Raw genomic sequence first — 12,196 nt, forward strand, 5'->3', positions numbered from 1 at the left:
CACCTTCTTCAACTGCAGTCGAGGACGACTGAAGCTACGAGACTTCATGGTACTGAAATGTTCAGATATTCTAAGATCTTAAATCTCACAATTGTCTTTCCAGGACTTGTCCTCCCAGGTCTTTTTCAGAGGCGTCTTTTTAGTTTATTTAAACCAAAACATTTTTAACGTGTCCTGTCCAGCAAGGCAGCAGAATGATGGTCTGGCTGCTGTGTTGTGCTGAACAAATACGCGTTGCCAAGTGGAGCTTGATGGGTATAAGGCTTCTCTTAATAATCTGGTTTTTCGTTCATTTATTTATTTTAATCTTATTTATTTAGAATTATGTAATTTGCTGGACCTGCCTGGAGGAGACAGAAATAAAAGGGGAATAATGAAGAGAAGTAAAAAGGAAAGTGTAAAGAAGAAAGAGGAGACAAAGATACAACAGATAAAAGGCAACATCCCTTCAATCCAGGCATCATTTTATCAACCCTCCGCTTATACAGATGATTATCTGGAGCATGTAACCTCTGTCTTCACTGATGGCATAAATACTCAACAGAAACAGGTTTTACTTCAACAGACCAGATAAATTGAAACGATGCAGCAGCGCAACCATGACACAGAGGTCCGTCGTCTTTGTTGTTGTGCTTTTCATGGGTTAAGCAGGGTTTGATTGAGACATGACGTGAAAGATGCCATCGTAGTAAAAAGATCCCAGGTTACACTAACGGGACTCGCCTTGCGTTGCAAGAACATTTCGCTCTGGAAGCTGCTGCCAAATCTTTGCGGTTTTATCCACCTAAAACTCTGTTACCGTGGAAATGAGAGGCCAGAAAGCAGCCAAATTTTTACATTTTCCTTTCTCAGCATCGTGGTGTAAACTGGACCTTTAAAAAAAATCTAAAATTTAGGAAGCTTGTAAATATTTTTGAATTGTGGTTGAACTGGTGTTAGACGTGGATTATCTAACATGAGCTTAGTTTGAGTTTTGGATTTGATGTTAGACTTTGATCTGGACAGGTTTTGACCAGCTTTAAATCTGTTTCAGACTTGGTTTTGAGCCGTTTTTAAATAGTTCATTTAATCTGGCATCTGGAAGCTCATGGATTTGTTTTAGGTAACATCCCACTTAAGATCAGAAATTTGTGGGTTGTTTAGATCAAGTTTTTTAATTAACAGTTTTGAGCAAAAATATAATTTGAGCATATTGGATATATGAAGAAAATTGACTTATTAGGGGGAAAAAGCTTACATTGAAATGTCCCTTTGAGGACTAATTTATTTTCATTTAATTGGGGAAGCAAATCAAAATAATCTCATCTGAAGTACCACATAATGTTCTGATGTGTTGAATGACTTTGTTTGTTAGAACGGCTCGGGTCAGCTGATCTTCTACGACCGTCCAGACACTGTTGGACCCAAACTGTCTCGCTACTCTATCAGTCCAACCAGCGACCCATCCAGCCTCCAGGTGAAACAATGCATGCCTAGATGATGATGATGACGATGATGATGATGGTAACTGTGGTGATGATGATGATGATGATGTGTGTGTAGGCTGTGCTGTCAGACGCTCTCGGCCTTAAAGGAGAGGTGAGAAAAGAGCGACGGCTGTTTTTGATTGGCCAGACCAGAGTTCACCTGGACATGGTGGAGGGACTGGGACACTACATGGAGCTAGAGGTTAACACACACACTGAAACACACACACACAATTTAGGTTGTTCTAAATGAGGTTATTGATTAATCTATTTTTTTTCTGTTTTTATATTTTGTAAACAAAGGATGAGGGCTTGTTTATTGTGCTTTCATAACAAGTGTTAACTTGGCGATTTACAGGAAACTATTAACAAGTGAGAGACAACAAGAATAATCAATGATCAGCATCCTGATCAAGTCTCTCTGGTCCACTTCAGTCAAGCTGCACAGCAGCAGATGGAGGCGGTCACTAGAAGGATTCTGTTCATCTGTCTCCTAAAGAAGACGATGACACATTTGATTACGTTTTCACTTAACGTGGACATGATTTAATCAAGTCCGTTTCAACTGGGAGCATTTCCATTAAGAAAACCGTTCACGGTTGTGTCGGCATGTCGTCGTGACTGACAGCGACTCCACGCTGCGTTAGTTCTAGTTGTCAGACTTCCCAGTGAGGCATAGAGAGCTGGAAATCAGACCAACAGGTGCGGATCGCAAGTGTGAGGACTGATCCAGAACTCTGAGAGTGTAAACCTGCTGACTGATTGATCTGTGTTTGTCCAGGTGGTGATGCGACCAGAGCAGACTGTTGAAGAGGGACAGCAGGTGGGTTTTAACTGTTTATTATATCTGTCCGACTCCTGAAGATTTAACAGAAAAATGTAAATTAAATGTAAAATTTTGAAAGTTTCTGAATTGTTTCATAAAAAAGCCAAAGAAATCTTTTAAAATGAGGCAAATACAACCTCAGATGAAGAAGACGTGACATTAAACTTGTTGCGTCTACCGTTGATGCTTCTATTGAAACTAAGAGTCTGTAGCAGCCAGGAAATACTGAGAAAATGCGTTTAATTAATTGACCATCATCAATGTGAGCAGCACCTATAAAAGCGGCAATATTCAGGTCTGTTAGCAGGATGCCAAGGAGGAAAGACATCAGCAATGATCTTAGAGGAGCAACTGTTGCTGTACGTCAATCTGAGAAGGGTTATAAGGTCATTTCAGACTACTTGGAGTCCATCCTACATAGAGAGAGAGATTATGCTGAAGTGGAAAATATTCCGGCTGGGCACATCCCACCAAAAGTGTCCCGGTTGACCTGGGAACGTCTCTGGATCCCCTCGGATGAGCTGGAAGTGGTGGTCGGGGAGAGGGTCAGAAATTTCCTGCTTAAGGCCCATTTATGCTCAACGCAGAAGACTGATAGGCAACAGACAGACAACCTGTGTTGGTTACGCATGTAATTTGGTCTGTTTTTGCAGAGCTTAGCTATCTGTCACTTGACGCAGAAAATAGAAAAATAATGACGAAGACAAAAAAAAAAGGGAGGTTATGGAGAAACGGGTAACTGGGATGAAAGAGGATAGGTATCTAAATGTGTTTCTTATTACATCTTCTTCACGTCTATGATGTCATGAATATAGTAAGTTACATAGTTTGTGTGTGTGTGTGTGTATGTGTGTGTATATATATATATATATATATATATATATATATATATATATATATATATATATATATATATATATATATATATATCTCCTGCATTTACTTTGTGGTTTGGCTGCTACCTTGGCCAGGTCTCGGAAAAAAAAAAAAGAGATTTTGAATCTCAATGGGACCTCCTGGTTAAATAAAGGTAAAATAAAAAAAATAAATATAGATAGATGTAGAGATGGATAGATATAGATAGAGAGCTATAGATATAAAGCAGGGGTGTCCAAAGTCGGTCCTCGAGGGCCGCTACCCTGCAGGTTTTCAATGTTCAACACACCTTACTCAAATGAAATAGATCTAACAGCCAATTAAGTTTTGCACAATGACTCATTAATTTGAGTCAGATGGTTTTGGAGCTGGGACACATCAGAAACCTGCAGGATTGTGGCCCTCAAGGACTGGAGCTGTGCACCCCTGATATAGATAGATAGATAGATAGATAGATAGATAGATACCTGGCTCCCTCACTCTGTATAAAAGGTTAGGGGGGGCTTAATAATGTTTATTCCTCCAAAGGGGGACATGGTGGAAAAAGTTGGAGAACCACTGCTATGTCATGACCTTTTATGGGCATTTACCTGCTGTCACGTCCCAGTTTTAACTTGAATGATGTCTTTTCCTCTTTGATATTCATCAATCTAAGATGAAACAACACATTTGCTGTCTGGGAGCATGATGTGAATCTGACAGGTTTTTCATAGAAAGCTTAAGTCCAGCTTAAAAAGGAATTTAAGATTATTGAGAAGATATTGGTGAGCAATGTCTTTTGGACAGGCTCCTGGAAAGTGAAGATGTTCATCAGCATAAACGCGTTGTAGGGATGATGATGTGGGCTTGTTTTAAAAGGTTAGAGCTGAATCTGATGGAAATGAGTTTGGACCCTCACAGTGCTGTGTAGAATCTGGCGCTGTTGCATTTTGGCTGAGTTTTTGTTGAAAATATTTTTGTATTAAATATGTTTTTGTTGTTTTTCAGGTGGCCGAAGACCTGTTGGAGCAGCTCGGTGTCTCAACAGAGAGTCTGGTGACTGGAGCTTATATGGACCTGATACTGAAGCGATGCAAAGAGACATAAAACAAACACACCTGGATGGTTATCAGTGTTTGGTCCAGTAACTGCACCTTTTATCTGTTGATTGTAATCTGATTACTGTAACTACAGCTCAGATTGTGATCTCTTAGTTTCTGTAAAATTTTAGTTAGTGTTTTGAGTTGTGATCCAGCCAACAGGAGGTCTTTTCTAAACCTAATTTTTCTAAATAAATGATCTATCATCACAGCTTTTTAGTGTAATCTGTTGATGTGTGACAAACAGGAAGTTGTTTTAAGGAGCTTCATTTGATTCTCAGATATAGTTTAGCTCACTTCGTATTTTATTCCCAGGGCAGAGCTCTCAGGAGCATCATTTATATTTAACAAAAACCACAATATGTCCAAGTAGCAGATGGTCATGTGACCCCAACTTGTGGCTTTTGAAGTTGAGTAAATGAGCCAGCAGAGGGCAGAATTGTGTGTTTTGGTCATGAACCTCCTCAGCTGAGGCTGAAAGTTCAAGTTTCAGCTTCAGACTGAAATTTGAAATTCAGTTTAAGTTGCTGCTCAGACATTCAGCTTTTTTATATTCTCAACTTTCCAGAAAGTTTCTCTTACTAAAAATCTTGAACATAAACCTAATAAATTTACTACAGCTGTTTAAGAATGGAAAAGTATAAGAATGTACTTACACACAGTAGTTTCTCCACATTTAACTCAAATCCCTGAAATAAAATTGTATAAAAAATGTATATGTTAAAAAATGGTCAACCAAATTTCAGGAACCCCCGACAGTACCTCTGCAGCCCCCCTGGGGGTCACGGACACCCCGTGGAAGACGTCTGTGTTATAGTATCATACATACTGTTAGCCTCACAGTCTAAGTGTCTAAGTCATATCTTGTCTAAATTGTGACATCGGTGTAACTGTTATCCTAATATTGTTGATTGTGCATCATTGCCTAGTTGTTGATGCTGTTAAAATTATTAAGCATCAAGCAGGTAAATGCAGATACTCCAATATAAGCAGTTTTATTTATCTCCTACCTTTGGGTGGTTGCCATGGTAACACAACATTCAGGTCAACAATAGGCACTGAAATTACAATGTAAATCCCAAAATGCAGATTTTCATCAAGGGCTGAAAAATCCCTCAAACAGTGAAAAGCAGCAGGATTGTTTGTGCTGTCAGTTATAACAGTCCTGCAGGATGAGGACAGATGGTGCATCAGTGTCTCTGATCAGACATCCCAGTAAGCAGTTTTCAGCTTCCGAACCAAAGTTTTTACAAGCCAGAAATCAGTGTGTTAGCTCTGTCTGTCCAGCAGAGGGAGCTTTAATTACACATTTGTCTGCTGGCTTTTGAAGACTCTGCTTCTGTTCTGCAGATCTGCACAAAATATGTATATAAGTTCCAACTTTAGAGAAGTTTGAAGTGAAAGTTTTGTCCAGTTTCAGTTTGATCAGTGTTTATCAGCTTTGTGCATGAATCTTTAAGCTGAACACAAGTAGCTGAATCAGATTACTTTGTGTTCTCATAGATTCAGACTGAACATCAGCTTGTTAAAGAGTAGAATTATTTGCATGTTAAAGACATAATGTGTTGGAACTCGGATGGATTAGAAAACAGAAAAGAAGTTGACCTTCATTCCACAGGAGGAGGATGCTTAGATTGGAGTGTAATTTGCCGTTTTGTGTATTTTCTTTTGGTTTAGCTTTAGTACCTCGTCTTGCGGTTTCATGATCTTGGATCCCTCTGAGGTAGTTTTATCTACTTTTCAGTAGTGTTGTTGATCTTTGTTTATATTATTTGGTCATATTTGTACCTATTTTCCTTTATCTGATATAGTTTTTTGTACTTTTGGTTGGGACTCATCTAAACTCTACTGACAAATGAGAAATATTTACATTCCCTGTATTCAGAGAATCAGGAGCCAGGAGTGTACAGAGCTCATACTGCATCAGAAAGGGTTTATTTTCACCAACTGTATTTAACTGTCTAATGCTGAATCACATGTCGTAATCTATCTTAAATGTTCAGTTTTATCTCCTGTCTCTTTAAGACCACCTCCTGGGAGTGTAAACAGCTGCTCACTGTGTTTTTGACGTGCCAAACTAGCCTCTAGGCAAGCATTATGCAAATGTATTTCATGTATATAAGTAGCAAGCTTGGACTTCAAATGAGGTGTTTGAGGCAGATCAGCAGAGACTCCTTTTAACTCTGTAGACCTTTCATATGAACACAGAAGGAAAAACCGAGCTGGAAAGCATTATCAGTCTTCCATCTGCTTCAGAGACCAGTTTTCTTTGTTTCTTTGCCCCCCCCCCCCCAACGATGTACATGTTCTGAACGACTACGAGCAGTAGTTGGTCCAACATGCAGCCTGTTGTTTTGGCCAAGCCACAAAAGAATTAACAAGTCTTTAATCAGAGCTGACACAGTGACCATTCATCCAACAGAAATATGCTGCAGTCTGAAGCAACATAAGCTGCAGAGCATCCCCAGCTCTCTCAGCCTCCTTATGTAACTGTATGACAAACCAGTTGTCTCATTGAGAACATTTAAGCTCCATCTGCTCTCCCTGTTGTCTCCTTCATTCAGGAATAACAGATTTTTGGGTCCGTTGTCATTTTCTTTCAGCTACAAACGATATGGGAAGGAGTTTTCTAGAGAAGGGAAGCTGGAGATTACAGGTTTGTCTGCTGCTGATGATTCATCCAAATGATTGCTCACCAAAAGTGGCTTGTCTGAGAAGCTGTTTGTTTTACATACATAATACAGAAACTGACAGTGCAGATGCAGCAGTAACAGCAGACGCTGTCTTTCAATCTGCTTGTAGTCATGATGAATGCAACGAAAACTCCACTTCAACAAAATGAATTTATTGTTTATCGTTCCTACATGGAAGTATTTTAATAAAAGCTGTTTATACTTATAAATTTAATGCTAGAAACTTGTTTTCTTAGTCTTATTTAGCATAAAAGTCACAAAGATATGAGAGATATTATCTCCCTCCTACTGAGATAAACTAACAATCTCCCTTCATAGTTTGATGCAGTGACATCAAACCATCAAGAAAATTGGCACGACATTGACCCTCGGGGGTTGAGGGTATAATTGGCTGTTTTTTGTTTGGTTACTTTTTATATTTTACCTTTAAACCAGTTTACCTGCCTTGTTTGGTTTCATTCTTTTCAGCACAACCTGACATCTGTGATTTTAGTTATTTTTCCATTGTGACAAACTATTAGCACATTGGACCTAAACTTACACAAAAACAAAATCAGTAGAAAATCATTAGTTTGTGATTTTCACACAGTCTAGGTTCACATGTAGGTGAACCCTGGTGCGGTTCACTGACCATGGGAAAGCAAACAGACCATCCATTAAACCAGGGCTACTCAATTTGGTGCCATGAGGGCTTCAATTCTGCAGGTTTTCAATGTTTTCCTGCTCCAGCACACCTGACTTAACAACCTATGAAGTTCTGTATATGCATCCATTCATTTTCTACCGCTTATCCAGGGTCAGGTCGCAGCGGCTGCTGCATAAGCAGAGAACCTCAGACTTCCCTCTCCACAGCCACATTTGCCAGCTCATCCGGGAGGATCCCGAGGCATTCCCAGGCCAGCTAAGAGATGTAGTCCCTCCAGCGTGTCTTGGGTCTCCTCCCGGTGGGACGTACCCACAACATCTCACCAGAGAGGCGTCCAGGAGACATCCTGACCAGATGTCCAAGCCACCTCATCTGGCTCCTCTCGATGAGGAGGAGCAGCAACTCTACTTTGAGCCGCTTCCGGATCACCAAGCTTCTCACCCTATGTCTAAGGGAGAGCTGGCCACCTAGCAGAGAAACTCATTTTGCCGCTTGTATTTGAAGTCTCATTCGGACACTACCCACAGCTTGTCACCATAGGTGAGGGTAGGTAGGAATATAGTTCGACTGGTAAATCGAGAGCTTTGCCTTTTGGCTCAGCTCCTTCTTTGCCACGACAGACTGATGCAGACAGATGAAGCTGTGCACAATGACTCGTTCATTTGAGTCTGGTGTGTACAAACTGGGACACATTCAAAACCTACAGGACTGCGGCCCCCGTAGGACTAAAGTGAGGATTCCTGCAATGAACCAAAGACAGGAAGTGATGCATGACACAACACCCCACAACATGTCAGACAACTTGCTGCCGCACTTGCTGGACAGATTCTGGTGAAAACAGCATCAAGTTTGAACACCAAAACAAAAACAGAATCCCCAACAGTGCATGAATTTATTATTGTGCCATTGTTTAATTGTGGTGAATGAGCTGCTTTTGCTCCTTGTAAGTCAATGAGCCAGATTTTTTTCTTCTTTCTTGTTGGTCAGTGGGAATACTGCCCCTAGCTAGCATTTGTTGTAACTGGAAGATATGGTCTAAGTTGGTTTGATCCATGTCAGTAAAGTGCAGCGTGAAAGCAAACCAAATCAAAGGAAGGTACCAAAATCCTGGTTCTAAATTGGGCAATAAATTCCTGAGTCTCCTAGGCTATCCTAGTGAGAATGCACCCTAACTCAAGGGATAATGGGCTCAACACACGGGAGCCGACGTTGCTCCTTCTCCGTTAATTTCCTATGGAACTTGCGCAATGAAGCGAAAATCGCTGCCTTCCTCCAGCCAAGCGACAGGCAACATTGGTGCATGTGTAATGTTGCGCTCATTCACGTAGACATGCACACAGGGGCTTGTGACGTGAAATTTTGTCGCATGGCACTACAACCAACCAGCGAGGGCCTTCATTGACGAATGAGCTAAGAGCAGGCTAGACAGCACAGTCTGCAAACACTTTCTACGTGGGGGAACAGATCATTTTAGCTGTGTCTGACGTTCCCATACTTTACAATACTTCACGCAAAGATTATAGAGATATAAATAAAATAGCAGCCTCGTGGGTGAATTTGTTGGAACGTAGGTCCTGGAGTTATCTGGATCAGCCTTGAGGTCCGCTATCAAATGATGGTGTTCACCATGCTATTTTCTTGTTTGTAAAATAGGATGAACCCAGGGTTGTCTTTCTCTTTTGTACAATATTCAACAGCAAGATTTCTGTCAATTCAAGCAAAATCTTCAGACTCTTCATCCTTCATGCCTTGTCTGTCACGGGCTGCTTTGAAAATGTCAAAATTCCCTCCAATATCATAACCGATCAAATTTCTAGGAGAAAATTGATCCGACAGCACGACTGCTGCCGTCACTGCTGTTTGTCGCATCCCGTGTGATTGGCGATGAGTTTTGCCTGAGCTGTCGTTGGTCGCCTCCTGTGTGTTGAGCCCATTAACCAGAGTTGTGTTGAGACATAATAGACAACTTGGCGAAGAACCTGTTTTAAATCTGGATCCCTAGGCTGTTTGTTACTAGCAACCTGTCAAAAAGACGTCATTTGTTCCCATTTTGCTAGTTTCATCTTTGAAAACCAGCAAAGATCAGACAGTCTGACGGACAGAAAACTGGATTTTAGCAGCAACAAGGTGATTCACAAAGATATGTTACCTGGAAACTTGGCATATCTCAGCATGGAGGCAGAAACTGGACACATGGAGGACAAAGATAAGGAATCAGAAGTAAACTATGAACAGGATCTGAAATCCAGCAAAGGCCTGAACTAGGACGGGACAGATGCATCTGAACCTTCATTTGATCCATCTACCGGCTTGATCCGAAGCCTCAGAATAGAAACGTCGTTGTCAAGAAGCCATTCTTAAGGAAGGAAAACTGGGAGAAAAGGCAGAGGTGTGTCACATTACACAAGAACTGGACTGAAAATCAGTGACAGCAACAGGTCTGATGGAGGGGTGGATACTCCCCAGAACCCTGACCTCAACATTATTGAAACGGCCAAGGAAAAGGCAGGTATGTCCAAAGACAAGCTTTGGAAAGTCTTTCAAGAAGCCTGGAGAACGATTCCTGAAGACGACTTAAAGACATGACAGAAAGCTTCTCTAACAGGGTTCAGTGTTGAAGAATAAAGCTGCTTAGACCAAATATTCACTTTCAAGCTCCTTAAAATCAGACAAACTCTGCTTTCACCTTATATGTTTGCATGTTTCAACAAATTTCTTACTTTACCTGTTTCCTGGTAATCTGCAAAGAAATGAGTGTATGAAGACTTTACCACAGAACAGTAATTTGCTAATAAATCCTCATGGCTGAACTTTAAAATGTAGGTTTTTGTAATGGGTTGAATCAGCTGCAGCAGATCTCTTCCTGCTGTGGTATGTGATGAGAAAGGAGGACGGCATCCTTCAGCCTGAGCAGCACAGAGGCGGTGACATGAATGAGCCTCGACGCTGCAGTGTAAACGGCTTCAGCCTCCTCCACTGACTGACAGGTGAAAAGGTTCACATGTGGAAAACACCCCAGCATCACGTGATCGCGGCCACGTGTGCTGCATTTGGTCGGTTTCCGTTCAGGGTAAAAAGTCTTTGAAGTGTTTTTATTTGAGCGTTTTCCTGCTGATGCTGATGGTTTAAGTGCTGAATCCTGAATCCTTCTCTCCCTTTTCTTTTTTTTTTGCATTGGCATCGTTGCCGTGGTAACGGGGCCGCTCCTCCACACCCACGCCGTTTGCCCCTCTCTCTCCTCGCTCATGCTCACATTGAGCCACAGAAAAAGGGAGAGGAAAAAAAGAGAGAGAGAGGTGTGTTTTCTAACCCACGCATTGGAGTGGGAGATAACGTGCGCACTCACACATGCACACACAAACACACACACACACATACACACACATACACATACATACATACTGGCATACACCGAGTGTGTCATGCTGGCAGTGTGTGGGCTGAACCTACCAGCCCTCCACTCATCCTGCCTCTCCCTCTTCTTCTCTGTCCCTCTTCGTCTCCAGATACTACTCCTCTTCCTCTTCTTCTTTTTTCCATCTTTCATCATCTCTTCCCCTCCTCCTCTCTGTTTCTCTCTCCATCAGTCTTTTCTTTTCAGTTTATCATCATGGAGAATGAGTCGCTGATCTTCTGGGTGAGTCTCTGCAGCGCAGTGTGTTGGTGTGTGTGTGTTTGCAAATGTTTTGCTGATATGTTTTGCCGGCGTGAGTGTGTGTTGGCGTGCATGTGTTTGTGCACTTGTGTGTGCGTCAGTCACCTGCTGCTGCTTAACTTTAAAAGTAATGACCCTTTTAGTTTTCTTTACACTGCTTTTTAAAACCTTTTTTTATCTTCTTTTTCTTAACTTGCCCTATTTAATTGCATCTTTCCTTTCATTATCTTGGTTTCCTTCCTTTCCTCTAACTCCATCTTTCATCTATTCTCTGCTCTCTTCTGTTCTGTCCTTATATTTCCTTTTGCTTTCCTCATCTATACCTTTGCTTACTTTGTATATACCTCATTGCCTCCTCCCCCCATCCTTTTTTGGTTTCCTTTCCTACCTTTCCTGCAATTCTTTCCCTCATATCATACCTCTCGTTCCAACCTTTCCATCTGTTTCTTTCATCCCATCCTTATTCTATTCATTCACTTCTTTCTTTCCATTTATATTACTTTTTTTTTTACAAATTTCCTTTTTTTCGCTACTTCTCTCTTTGTATCCTTTTCTTTTCTTTACCTCTCCTTTCCTTTACCCATCAGTTCTATCCTCTTATATTTCCATCGTTTTCCTATGTCCTTTATCATCCTCTTCATTTTCTCACCTTCATGTTTCCTTTCCTTCTGCTTCCTTTATACTGTTTTTCCTTCCTCCATTCCTTGTCTGTCCTCCTTTCCCAGCTCTCTCATTCCCACCCATTCATCTCTTATTTAATCATTTCATTAACTCCTCACAAACTTCCTTCCCTCCCGTCGGTTTCTTTTTCTATCCCTTCTTTTATTTCCTCTTCCTGATTTCTCCAGCATCACTCGAGCATCTTGTGTGTGTGTGTGTGTGTGTGTGTGTGTGTGTGTGTGTGTGTGTGTGTGTGTGTGTGTGTGTGTGTATGTGTATGTGTGTGTGCATGCGT

General features: G+C 41.2%; 1 protein-coding gene across 1 annotated transcript in view; it reads left to right on the forward strand.

The window, feature by feature from the left end:
• The first annotated feature begins 10,993 nt into the window (after window positions 1-10,993).
• The window catches only part of shank3b (SH3 and multiple ankyrin repeat domains 3b), an 85,498-nt gene continuing 84,295 nt past the window's right edge, over window positions 10,994-12,196 (forward strand). Inside the window, exon 1 of the mRNA XM_041976921.1 lies at window positions 10,994-11,223. The gene's annotated coding sequence lies outside the window, so the exon portion shown is untranslated. The remainder of the gene's footprint in view (window positions 11,224-12,196) is intronic.

This window comes from Melanotaenia boesemani, chromosome 23 (genome assembly GCF_017639745.1).
Source record: "Melanotaenia boesemani isolate fMelBoe1 chromosome 23, fMelBoe1.pri, whole genome shotgun sequence".
NCBI classification, from domain to species: Eukaryota; Metazoa; Chordata; class Actinopteri; order Atheriniformes; family Melanotaeniidae; genus Melanotaenia; species Melanotaenia boesemani.